Consider the following 11970-nt stretch of genomic DNA (forward strand, 5'->3'; position numbering starts at 1 on the left):
GGTCAGCAGGAGCTGTCTCTGGGCAGGGGAGGGGAAGTGGGGAGCAGTAGGGAGAAAGAGCTACACACTGTCAGCATGCACATGTGGACCACGGGAAGGCACTGGCGTCTCTCCTGGACATGTCTCTGACATGTTGGAGTCCTTGACATGGCCTTGCCTATGCCAACAGCAGACACTCACTCAGGACTTGCTTATTCAGGGTTCCCTCTGGCCCTTACAGTAGGCTGGGTGGTTTAAGCATATTCAAGTTAGGCAAGGCTAAGCTGCTATGATGTTTGGTAGGGTATGTATATTAAATGCTTTTGTGTTTTTTAAAAAAGAGATTGATTCGACATCTTGGCTAGAATGTGTCATTTAACAATCAACAGTTTGACTGGAGAGTCTATCTGTAGCAAAATTTTCTATTAGAATGTTTCAATTACCATAGAACAAACACCGAAAACAACCTGCGATCCAATCAGTCACAGAGCGGGTCCTTGAATTCTGCCCACATCCACATGAGCACAATGGAGCAGGTGCGTTCTCGATGCTGCTAGGTTACCAGTGTGCATGGTTACACTGTAACCCGTGGCCTCTTCCCACTTCTCTTGCTTTCCTCTCCTACTAAGCTTTGCTTCCCATCACTTGTTAAAGCCTCTTGCCATTGCCATATCCACTGGTGCTGCTGCTGTCATAGAGCATATATCCATCTTATTTCTCTGCTTGACAGAGTACTGGCTTCTACTACCATAGGGAACGGAGCTTCCGCCTCCGTAGTTTGTCAAAACGTTTAATATTGTTTGTGGCAATTTACATCAGTTTAGACGCCCACGGCTACAAAATCCATTGCCATCATCTCCACCACCATTCTCACTACCACAGCTGTCACCAAGGCCAAAATTGTCACTACCAAAGCCGTCTTCATGGTTACCACCAAACTTTCCAGAACCATTTCAACCTCCTTGGCATCTTTTGTGTCCTTGGTCATACTGTGACCACTCAGTTTTTATTTCTGAAGAACCAGGCTGTCTAGAGTCCGTCATGGTCAGTAGCGAGTACAGCAAAGCTATTCATCCGCTCGCAGCCTAGTTCAGTCACGATTTCTCTCTTCTGTTTTCCTGTCCTGGGCACACAGGCAGCATTCTTCAGTGTCTCCTTTAATGCCACCAGCGAAAGGTCTTTTTCAAGATCAGTGGCCACCTGATCTCTGAAAACCTTCTCCTGACACAGGTGTGGTCATTTCCAAAGCATGTGCAGAGAAAGTGACAGGCATAAAGGCCCCAGAGCGCTGGGAACTTGGACCGCTCACTCCGGTGCAGCTGGCAAGTGTTCCCTGGAGCTCTCCATAGCTCCTCAGATCTTACGGAATCTCTCAAAGCTTTGTCCTCTGATAAAGCGCTTTGCAGATGGTCAGAATCATCCGGAAATGTTAACATGACCTCAGTGAACAGACTTTAACGGTGCTTCCTTGGCTCTGTCCAAACGGCATTTTAATTACTGATGCCCTGCTCGTGATAGGTTTACGTGTGGGCTTCAGTTCAGAATGTAAATTCGTCATAAGCTGAGAAAACCCTGTTTGCTAATAAAGTGATTGTCTACATAGAAAATCCCATGTGTTCTCAAAAAACAAATAAACAAACAAAAATAAAACCTTAAAGTGAATTTAGCAAAGTTGTAGAATTTGAGACCAACAAAAAAAAAGACTGTATTTCTATGTTCTAGAGAAATAATCAGGTAGAAACTGCTGAGCTGCATTAAAAGAAAAAAAAAAAACAAAAAACCACCAGTTATGATTACTCCAAAAAATGCAGTAGTTACACTCAGACATAACACAGCATCTACAAGATTTATATGCTGAGAATTCTAGCATAAAACCAAAAATCAGAATGTACTATTTTTACAATCGGAAAAACTCGACCTTATAAACATGTTTGTCCCTAAACTGATCAGCAAACAAATTTCTTTGAAATATCCTAGTTAATTAAACAAAGTTATTCTAAAATTTTTAAATTAAAAAAACACTAAGGAATTGCTAACAGAATTTTAAAAATTAAAGGTGAAAAGTAAGAAGAAACTCTTTTGTAGACTTACTGCATAGCTACTAGTAATCAACGGTGTTTCCCTTGAAGGGTAATTGTGGGATTATAAGAAGCAATGTCTCTTAAGGACTTAGGGGAGCCTCTTGCACACAAGTGCTTAACATGTGTTTGCTATTAAGCCAAGATGTCACTGCTTAGGTCCTGACTCCAGAGGGATGTAAAACAAAATGTTCACACACATAAGGACCGGTGTTAGAGCCAGAATTTTACATACCTCACCCACCCCTAATACAAAACTCAGTCTGTCCTGGTCAGGTTTCTTTCGTCAACTTGGCACAAGCTAGAGTTATCTGGGAAGAGGAGCCTCAGTTGTAAGAATGCCTACACCAGATTGTCTGTAAGAAAGTCTGTAGAACATTTTCAATGATGAATGATTAATGTGGCAAAGCCTACTGGGGGGCAGTGAAGCCCCTGGGCTGGTGGTCCTGGATGGTGTAAGAGAGCAGGCTGAGCAAGTTATGGCAGCAAGCCAGTAAACAGCACTTCTTCATGACCTTCAGTGCCTGCCTCCAGGTTTCTGGCTTGGGTTTCTTCTCTAATTTCTTTAATGATGATCTGTAATTTGCAAGATGAAATGAACTTTTTCCTCCCTAAGTAGTTTTCAGTCGTGGTATTTATCACATCACTAGAAACCCCACTAAGATTCATGCCATTTAGTACTGTGTACCAAAATGGAATTACCGTACCAAGACTGTTCTTACACTTCCATTCACTGAGTCTTGTCTATGGACAACAGAAACCAGAGATCTCTTTAAAATATATCCTGCCACAAATAGTTCAATCCTTTGTGATTCCAAGTGGCCTAATGATTCAACTATTTTCATTGCTATCCTTCTTGCTTGAAGGTCAATCTGATGGTTGTCCTTGACTCTGTCAGTAATGTGTCTCAGATATGTATGTAAGGATCAAAACTTTCCATTTTGTAAAACATAAAATGCCTTGTCTGATTCCTATAAATGATTCATTGCAAGTGTGAGCATCCCAGGCTTTCGCCTAGTAGGAACATCTTCATCTGTGTGCATGTGATGCCTGCCTTCCTGGTCCAGGGCTGTGTCCGTCCTACACCTGCAGAGAGGAGAAGAGTTTAAATGGGTCTCCTCAATACATCCCATGAAATATTGATTAAAGGTCTAGTTGAAATAAGTGTATTAATGTAGACTTCAAGCACTCAAGTGAGTAAAAACACCCCAAGGGGAAACGTTCTGACCAGGCAAGTGAGACAAAAATTGATACATCGAAATGGTGAGAATGTTCCTGGGTACATAGTTCCTTTTTGCAATCTTACACAGCAAGACAGGACTTTTAACAAATGCCCCCAGCGATAAAAGCCTGGTTCTTGGAGGGAGGGCTAAGGTGGGAGAGAAGTCAAACAGACACAGACAGGAGGCAAATGATGACAAAGAGCTGCCCGTTGAACTCACAGAAAATCATGAAACTCACTCTCCTTTTGTATTAGAGTTTTGTCCCTATCTGGCTTCAAGAAGCACAAAATAAGCTATTCCTTCCTGGGGCAGTTAAAGGAAGAAGTGTGTCATCAATTCTGCAGGAGCCATGAGCCTCTTTTCCACTACCTATATTTAGTCTCTTCATTAACTTCCTCTGCCTTGTACCCTGTCTGTAATTTACTGTGCTGCGAGAGTTCTAGAGCCAGAGCAAAGTGACCATAGGCAGAAACCTCTGAAAATCATTAGCCAAATAAGTCCTTCCTTCTTATCAGTTAATTACTTAAGGGATTGTGTCACAGGAACAGAAGTATTACTAACACGGAAACTACAGTGTATGTAGATACAAAGGACAAAGGAATTTGTGTAGAATTTCCAACCGTTTCAGCTTTCTAGATGAGGAAACAGAAAACCGCATATGTGAAAACCATTGTCTAGAGACTCACATTAAGCAACTGGCAAAGAAGAATCTGGAGTCAGGATTCTTTAGTGTGTACTGTTGGCCCAGGACAGAGGTGATGGCACCCCACTAGTGAGAATTTAGAAGCATGTGGGAGCTTCTATGATTGTGATACAATGTCTGAGGGGTGCCACAGGGAAGTGGTGTGTTTAGGGAAGTCGTCACAGGGAGAGTTATTGTCTTAGTGATGCCAATGCAGTTCCCACTGACAAACCCTTCTCCACCTGACCATGTTGATTTATGGCCATTTTGATCTTGCAGCATTCATGAGTACTTAAATTACTGGTATCATCTCTGTGAACTCTCTTCCTATCTCAGTGCCCAAAAACCATGCACCCCCTGCTACAATCCATGAGTGAATTTCCTTCCTTGAAGTTCCAGACAAAGTGTGTGTGTGTGTGTGTGTGTGTGTGTGTGTGTGTGTATGTGTGTTGTGTGTGTGAATATTCTCAGAGCTACAGCAGGCCTTGAGACCATGCCCAAATTTTAAACAACTATGATAATTTTATTTATTCATATTTATTAACTTTTTATTGATTCTTTGTGAATTTCATATCATGCACCCCAATGTCACCCATTTCCTAGTCCTTCCATATCCACCCTCCACCATTGTGAACTCCCCCCAAAAGAATAATATCTTGTGTCAAGATATGTCACACAGAATACCCTTTTGTTCATGTGTCACACAGGATACCCTTTGGCTCAAACAGCTTTACTTGCAGATAGATGATCATTACAAAGAGTCATTGGTCTGGTTTGAGGCCTCTGACTTCTGCTACACTATCAATACCTCACTGAGACTCCTCAGACATCCTGTTGTTTCACTGAATCATGGAGATCTCAGCAGCTCATAGGTAGGGTAGATGTTGGCGTGGCCCAGCTCAAAGCCCAGGATCTGGATGTTAGCTGAGTTGGTCAGCCCTACGGCTTTCCCACTTTGCTGAGGTTAGGGGCAGGGACAGTGTAGTACAGTGCTGGATATCAATACAGCCTCAGGGTGCAGCCCAGACCAGGGACATTGGCATTGCCTTTTGGCCTTTGGAGTTAACATGAGCCTGGTCCAGCAGCACATACTCTGGCTGAGATAGGACCATGGACCCAGACATGGCTACGCTGGGGACAGCATGGGTCTGGAGGTCACCATGACCTCAGATGGTTGCATAGGCTCCTCATATCTGCCTGCTCCTCACTGCCTCATGGCTTTGGTGCCATCTCTCTCTACAGTGCAGGAACTGCTTGGCTTCACTCTCCCTCTTCACTTTCTCTACGGCATAGTCCCTCTTTCCCATAGCTCCATCATGTATGCTCATCCATGCTCATTGCAGTGATGCCTGCAGTGGGGCTGGGGTAGGGTGGGTGCTTGGGTGTCTTCTGGTCAACCCCCAGTCCAGACATGGTATTTCTGCCTAACCTTTTGTGTCTTCCTTAGAATATCTAAGAATATTGTAGATTTATTTTTGTTTCTACTGTGAACATTCCAATGGGTTTCAAACCTCTTTATCTACCAGCACCCCATTAACTGGAACAAGTCATTTTCTACACCTAAAACCCAGAGCACATTCCAAATGACCATCAAAGCAAGCTCGCTGTCTTCAGAGGCTGCTATGTTAGCTAGGCTCCTTACACTTTGGTTTTTACTAGCCCTTCCTCCTCTACCCCACTTCAGAATCTTCTCTGATACTCGTCAGCACGTCAGGAACGGCCCTTAAAAACACTGCAGTGCCTTCAGCTGAAGAGTGTGCTGGTTAGCTTTTCTCGTTAACTGGACACAATTTAGAGTTGCCTAGGAAGAAAAAAAAATCATTTGAGGAATTGCCCAGGTCATATTGGTCAATGGCCATGTCTGTGAGAGGTTATCTGATTGATGATTGATGTTGGAGGACCCAGCCCCCTGTGGGTGGCTCCATCCCTAGTTAGTAAGCAGCAATCCTCTGTGGCCTCTGCTTCCAGATTCCTGTTTGAGTTCTTTCCTCTATTTTTCTGTGATGGACTAAAACTGTGGGCCAAGTAAAACTTTTCCTCCCTAAGTTGCTTTTGGTTAGCATTTTTCACGATAGCAACAGAAAAGCTAACTAAATCAAAGGGCTGTAAGTCCCACTTGATAATATATACAGTTGGGGGGAAGATATAGAGCCTCTTGTTCACAACCTGATTGCTTAGACGGCCTTAAGTGTTATTTAGATACTGTGGTCTTGCCTTAAAGAAACGTATATCTTAGATACCACAGGCAAAGAGTTCTTGGTAACATTCCTTCTGATAAAACTTGGCCGTCACAAAGAGGGTTAGACTCTAACCAGTTTAAGCCAAGCATCTGTTGTGTTTGATAACTGGCTTCATCCTTAACTCTTCTCAAGTGGAACAAAAACTCCAAGAAATGATATGGAGAAGATTGTGAAAAATAAGAACATTCATTATAAAGTGGGGGAGAAAAGAAGATGTTGTTTTAAATCTGAAGATATGCATAATAATTAATCCTGTCTCACCTCTAAACAGAGCTCACTTCTGAAGGTTTGCCAAGGGATATGACGGAAGCTTCCCGCTCACATTGTTGAGCTTCTCTCCTCTTCTGTGAATCGGCTGTTGTCAAGATTACTCAGTTTTCACATTACTACCACGTAGCGGGACGCCCACCACATGCCAGGAAGCAAAAGAGATCACAGATGAACGAACAAGAGGGAATCTTAGGATGAGAAGAAGTAGACGAGAAAGGGCCCCATTTCGGCCCTGGTTTGGGTCTTGTAGACAAACCAGAGTTTCTGTGGCCTTGGGAGAAGAGTCTAAGCCTGGCTCAAGTTTTGAGACCTCTCTCAGTCACTTCTGTATTGAGGGGACTCAACAATATCTGTTTGGCCCTGCCTCTGCCCCTGCTGTTTTGCCATTGGCCCTGTCAGTCATCCCATACCCTTCATCATCCTTCCCTTCCTCCTATGTCATCTCACTCCACCAAAAATCCCCCTCCTTATGCGCTGAGTTTATATAAGCGAGGGGCTGATGCAATAAAGTTGAGTTCCTGCTTCAATAAGACTCCCAGCTTGGTGTGGTTGTTCACCAGCCACCGACACCATCCTGCTCAGTCCCGGAGAGACCTGGCTGGACCCGGACCTGTCCTCTCACCTGGACTTGTCAGCAAGGAGCCGACAGTTCATGTAAATACTGTAGTGAGAAGTTCATGTGGGATTTTCTGCCCAAGCATCCCCGGGCCCCAGCGTGGACTGTTATGTGACTGTATTTTCAATCTGGAATACAGAAGGGAAGACTGCTATTACCTTTCAGGAGGAAGCCCCCCCAGATAAACACCCAAAGTAGAAGCAACCCTCCCCCACATCACAGCTCCAGCTTAACACAGATGCTGAAAATTTGCACATGGTCATGCTACTGCCCATCCCTGAGAACCACAGAAGGAACAGAACATCCCTCAGGCTGCTCTGGATGTTGGGGAAGCTGTTCGTGGCGTTCATGCTGTGCAGGGTGGATGGGACTGATCTGGCTGGCCAGGCATGTACTCCATCAGATATGGGTCTAAAAAAAAAAAAAAAAAAAAAAAAAAAGGACTTGTTCGGGTATCACCCAGAGATAAAATAGGCCTTTCCCAGCAGTGATGTAAACAAATCACACTACACACGATGGCAAAGGCAAGTTGCTGAGTCTAAAGCTTTTAAAAACAAATTCAACCACATTGTTCTATTAAAGCAATTCTCATGGTTTAATGCTAGAATTTGTAGAAAAAGATTATTAATTAAAATGGTTCACAAGATACATAGCTAAAATTTAAAAAAATATATCAAAAGGAAAACCTAATTATGTACACTATATTGTATGTTAAGTATTCAACACTTCTATAAACAGAATCCAAATGAATGCAAATTACCTACTTGTAAAAATTAGACTTCAGGACACACACACACACACACACACACACACACACACACACACTATCCCTCTCAGAAACTGACAGCTGTTTGTGATTATGCTGAAGTTTACCTTCTTTCTAACACAAGACGAGCATGGGTCAGAGATGCTAGCAGTAGCACCTGGGAGGCAGAACCCCCAACTCCACATCCTTTGCACATATATGAGATATATTTGCAAAATAAAATAGTATGAACTAGATCATAAAGTCTCATCAAATTTTAATTTGAAATCACATAAGAAATTAAGAGATACCCATATACTTGGAATATATTCAATAATCTGTGGGTCAAACAAGAAATCACAACAGACTTAGAAATTTCAGTATGAGGGCTAGTTCTAGGGCTGGCAAGATGGCTCTGGGGAAGGCACTGGTGTAAGTCTGGAAACTCGAGTGCATCCCAGAATGCACGTACAAATGGAGAGAGAACCAATTCCACAGAGCTGTCCTCTGCTTTCCACGTGTTCATGACTTATGAATTCTCTCTCTCTCTCTCTCTCTCTCTCCTCTCTCTCTCTCTCTCTCTCTTTCTCTTTCCACGTGCACTCACACGATACAAATAAATTTTACAAACAATTTAAAAGAAATTAAGCATGGAGACTTAAAAAAATACAAACAACTTCTAGTGGGATATAGCTAGATAAGTTTTTAACTGGGAAAATTTAGTAAGCAAGAGAGCTGTCCTTGTTCCCCTTAATCAGTTTGTCAATTAATTGTATGCATATTTATATTGCAAGCAATCTGCCTCCCAGGTTCTACATTAAGATAGTCTATAACTATCACATCACACTTGGATCATTTAATAATCTGCAGAGGTTTTTTTTTCCAAGTGTTTAAGAATAAATTTTACATTTTATGTTATGTTACTTATACATATTTTATTAAGGTACAGGAATTTAAAATATGACAGCCATTTGTTTGTATCAATTCTATCATTCCTTTCAAACCAAGTGTTTGGTTGATCTGCTTTACTATAGTGTCTTTTCAAAAGGACATTTATTTTTACTTTCAATTGTATGTATGTGGGTACAGTACAGGCGTGGGAGTACAAGTTCTCATGGAGGCCAGGGAGGAGGATGTGTTCCTTGGAGCTAGAGCTACAGGCAGTGGAGCTAGAGCTACAGGCAGCTGAGATGCCTGATGTGGGTGCTAGGAATTGAACTTGGATTTTCTGCAAGAGCGGTACCTGCTAACACCCGCCCAGCCTTTGTGTGTGTGTGTGTGTGTGTGTGTGTGTGTGTGTGTGTGTGTGTGTGTTATGTACTACTTTGCATTCTCATCTTCAGCTTATATTTCTTTTTATTTTGGGGGATGTATTTTTGTTTCCTTTTCTAACTTGGGAAGTAGATTTGGCTTGGGTCAGTCTACTTCCTCATCACCCCAATCATCATGCGGCAGTCTCTGGAAAAGTCAGTCCTAACTCACCAGCCTAGGGACTGAACAGCATGCCAGTTGGTTGAACTCAAAAAACAAGTATTCATCAAAAATTTATTTTTTCCAAAAGGTTTTACTTTCTCAAGAAAGCAAATGATATCAGAAGACTTAGAGAATGTTGTTTTATCCACACACACACAAAGTGTAAATTCAAAATACGAGAAAAAAAATAAAAAGGAAAAAATATTCCACAGGAAATTAAGCAAAAGCCTTAGTACTTACAATTACAAAACACAATTTAGTATTTCTAGTACAATGAAGTATACCAGTGGGTCCAGCCACAGTGACTAGAAGGAAGACTTGTTGCCTCCATCTTCCCCTGAGCATGAAGGCGAGTTGGTTATTGGGTTCAGTCATCATCCCTGTAGATGGCTCATCCAGAACTTACTGTGAGCTCAATATACATTTATATGGCAGGGTGGGAATCGAATGGAATATTCCCCGCCTATGGCTTTTTAACTGATAATATAAAAGACTCACTAAAACTGTGTAAAACTATCTTTCCCAGGAGACTTAGTCATTTCCCATTATTCCTGAGAAATTTCCAGAAGTCCCTAAATAGTGTTCTTCCTCCCTGTGTTCCAAGCTATCAAAAAGGTAGTTTATCTCACATCAGTGAATTGCCCAGTGACCCATCAGCTATATCTGTGAGAATAAAAACACACACTGCAGTGATAACTCCAGTATGACTTGCCGTCATTTACCATTTAAGCGTTGTAACAGAGATACCCTTCCCTAGAGCATTTTTAGTGAGGAAAAAATCCTGAGAGTTCTGTGGAGATGAGTAATTCTAACTAGAGAGTGATCTGATATTGACACCAAGAACTGGGCACTGGGATTCCTGGTTTCACCTCCATTGCTGCATGACTGTGTCATGGTAAGTCCTGTAACTGCTGTGGCACAGGACTTCCAGTTATCAGGCTAATACTATACATACTCTGCAGCCACATACCCCTCCTCCATCTCAGTGTATCATCATCCTCCAGTATCCCCTGAGCCCTGAACTTTCTGTTCACGAATAGCAGAAGAAGTTGACCAGGACCAGGATATTCCACAAGGCCCAGGTTGTCCCACGATGCTCAAGATGACCCACAATGCCTTGCCTACTTCCCAACAGTAGGCATCTACTGCCAGTCTTATCACATTTTGTAAATCCAGTCTTTATGGGCCAGAGAAATGCAACAGTGGAAGACCTAGATCACCTGTCATAGCAAAACCAAACCATTTATTTAAGAACTCTAGCTCATAGTTTACAGTGTTAAAAGAACATGGTGGAATGCAGGATTTCACAGCCAGCTCTGGCATCCTGTGATCCCTGAAGAACATAGATTTTCCATACTTACAGTGGACTTTGCATTCTTTAACTTTTAGGTAATCTGAAAGTGGTATATGTTTAATAGAAACCACATCTCCAATTGCGATGCTGAATATTTTCATGAGCTACTAATATACAGGCTGACATGTTTAGATATTGAGCAGCAGCAATGAGCCACACATTCCCTAGTCATCCATGAGAGTGAAGATAGCTTCACAGACAACCCCTAGTTATCCATGGAATAAAGACAACTGCAGACAACCCCCAGACATCCATGAGAGTAAAGACAACTGCAGACAACCCCCAATCATCCATGGAGTAAAGACAACTGCACAGACAACCCTCCAATCATCCATGAGAGTAGACACCATGTTGCTAAACTAGGCTGTAATGAAAGGTAGATACACTAAATATTTCAACTTACAACAGGTTCATTTGAATATAACACACCATGAGCCAAAGAGCATTTGTATTTTCAACATAGGTTCAAAACTTAAAATAAAAGAGGGTTATTATTCTCCATTATTTAATACTTTTCTTTAACTTCTTGATATGGTGTCTAGCATTCAAAAAAACCATCATGTGGGAAGGGAGGCTCATTGTTGAAGACCAGAAGTCTATCCTAGTGATGAAGCCAGATGAAATGCCCACAACAAGCCAGGCTCCTTCCAAACCTTGATATTCTGTGATCCATCGAGTCTTGCTCCTCATTTAGCAGAGAAGTGGTCTGGGAGTTTTGGGGTTGGAAACCCTGCAGCAGTTTCCACAGATACAGCAGCAGCAATTATGTAGATCTTGATTGTCTCTATAGCTGAGAAACATCACTGAGATGAGTATAAATTAATAATCTTCCCCTGATGTGTATCTGAGTATGCCTATCAAGATTTGAATAAGCATTTAAATCAATAATAGATGCAAAATAAACTGGTTAAAAGCCAAACCAGTCAGTCCAATGCAATTTTCCTGGTGTCGTATGTTCTGTCTTTGTTTTACATTAATAGGAAAAGAAATTAAATATCAGCCTTGGGGATCTTTCCACTTTATCATCTTAATTACTCCAGCTATATTGCTTAAATACTCTAGTCAGTCTGAGAAAAGATGGAGATAAAATACATTTTCTTAGCTAGGGCCATGTGACAAGATATTGGCAGGTGCTGTAGATGAACCAACACAGTCACAGTCACCAATTCTTTCTCTGAATTTTGAACCAATTGTGGGTCTATGTTATAGTCTTGAACAGCTACAGGTTGCTGAGAGAATTAGGTTTTTTTTCCAGAGACAAATTTCCTGATAAGTTATTCAATCCCAAGTGGTCACTTGAAGAACATGAA

Source organism: Arvicanthis niloticus, chromosome 8 (genome assembly GCF_011762505.2).
Source record: "Arvicanthis niloticus isolate mArvNil1 chromosome 8, mArvNil1.pat.X, whole genome shotgun sequence".
NCBI classification, from domain to species: domain Eukaryota; kingdom Metazoa; phylum Chordata; class Mammalia; order Rodentia; family Muridae; genus Arvicanthis; species Arvicanthis niloticus.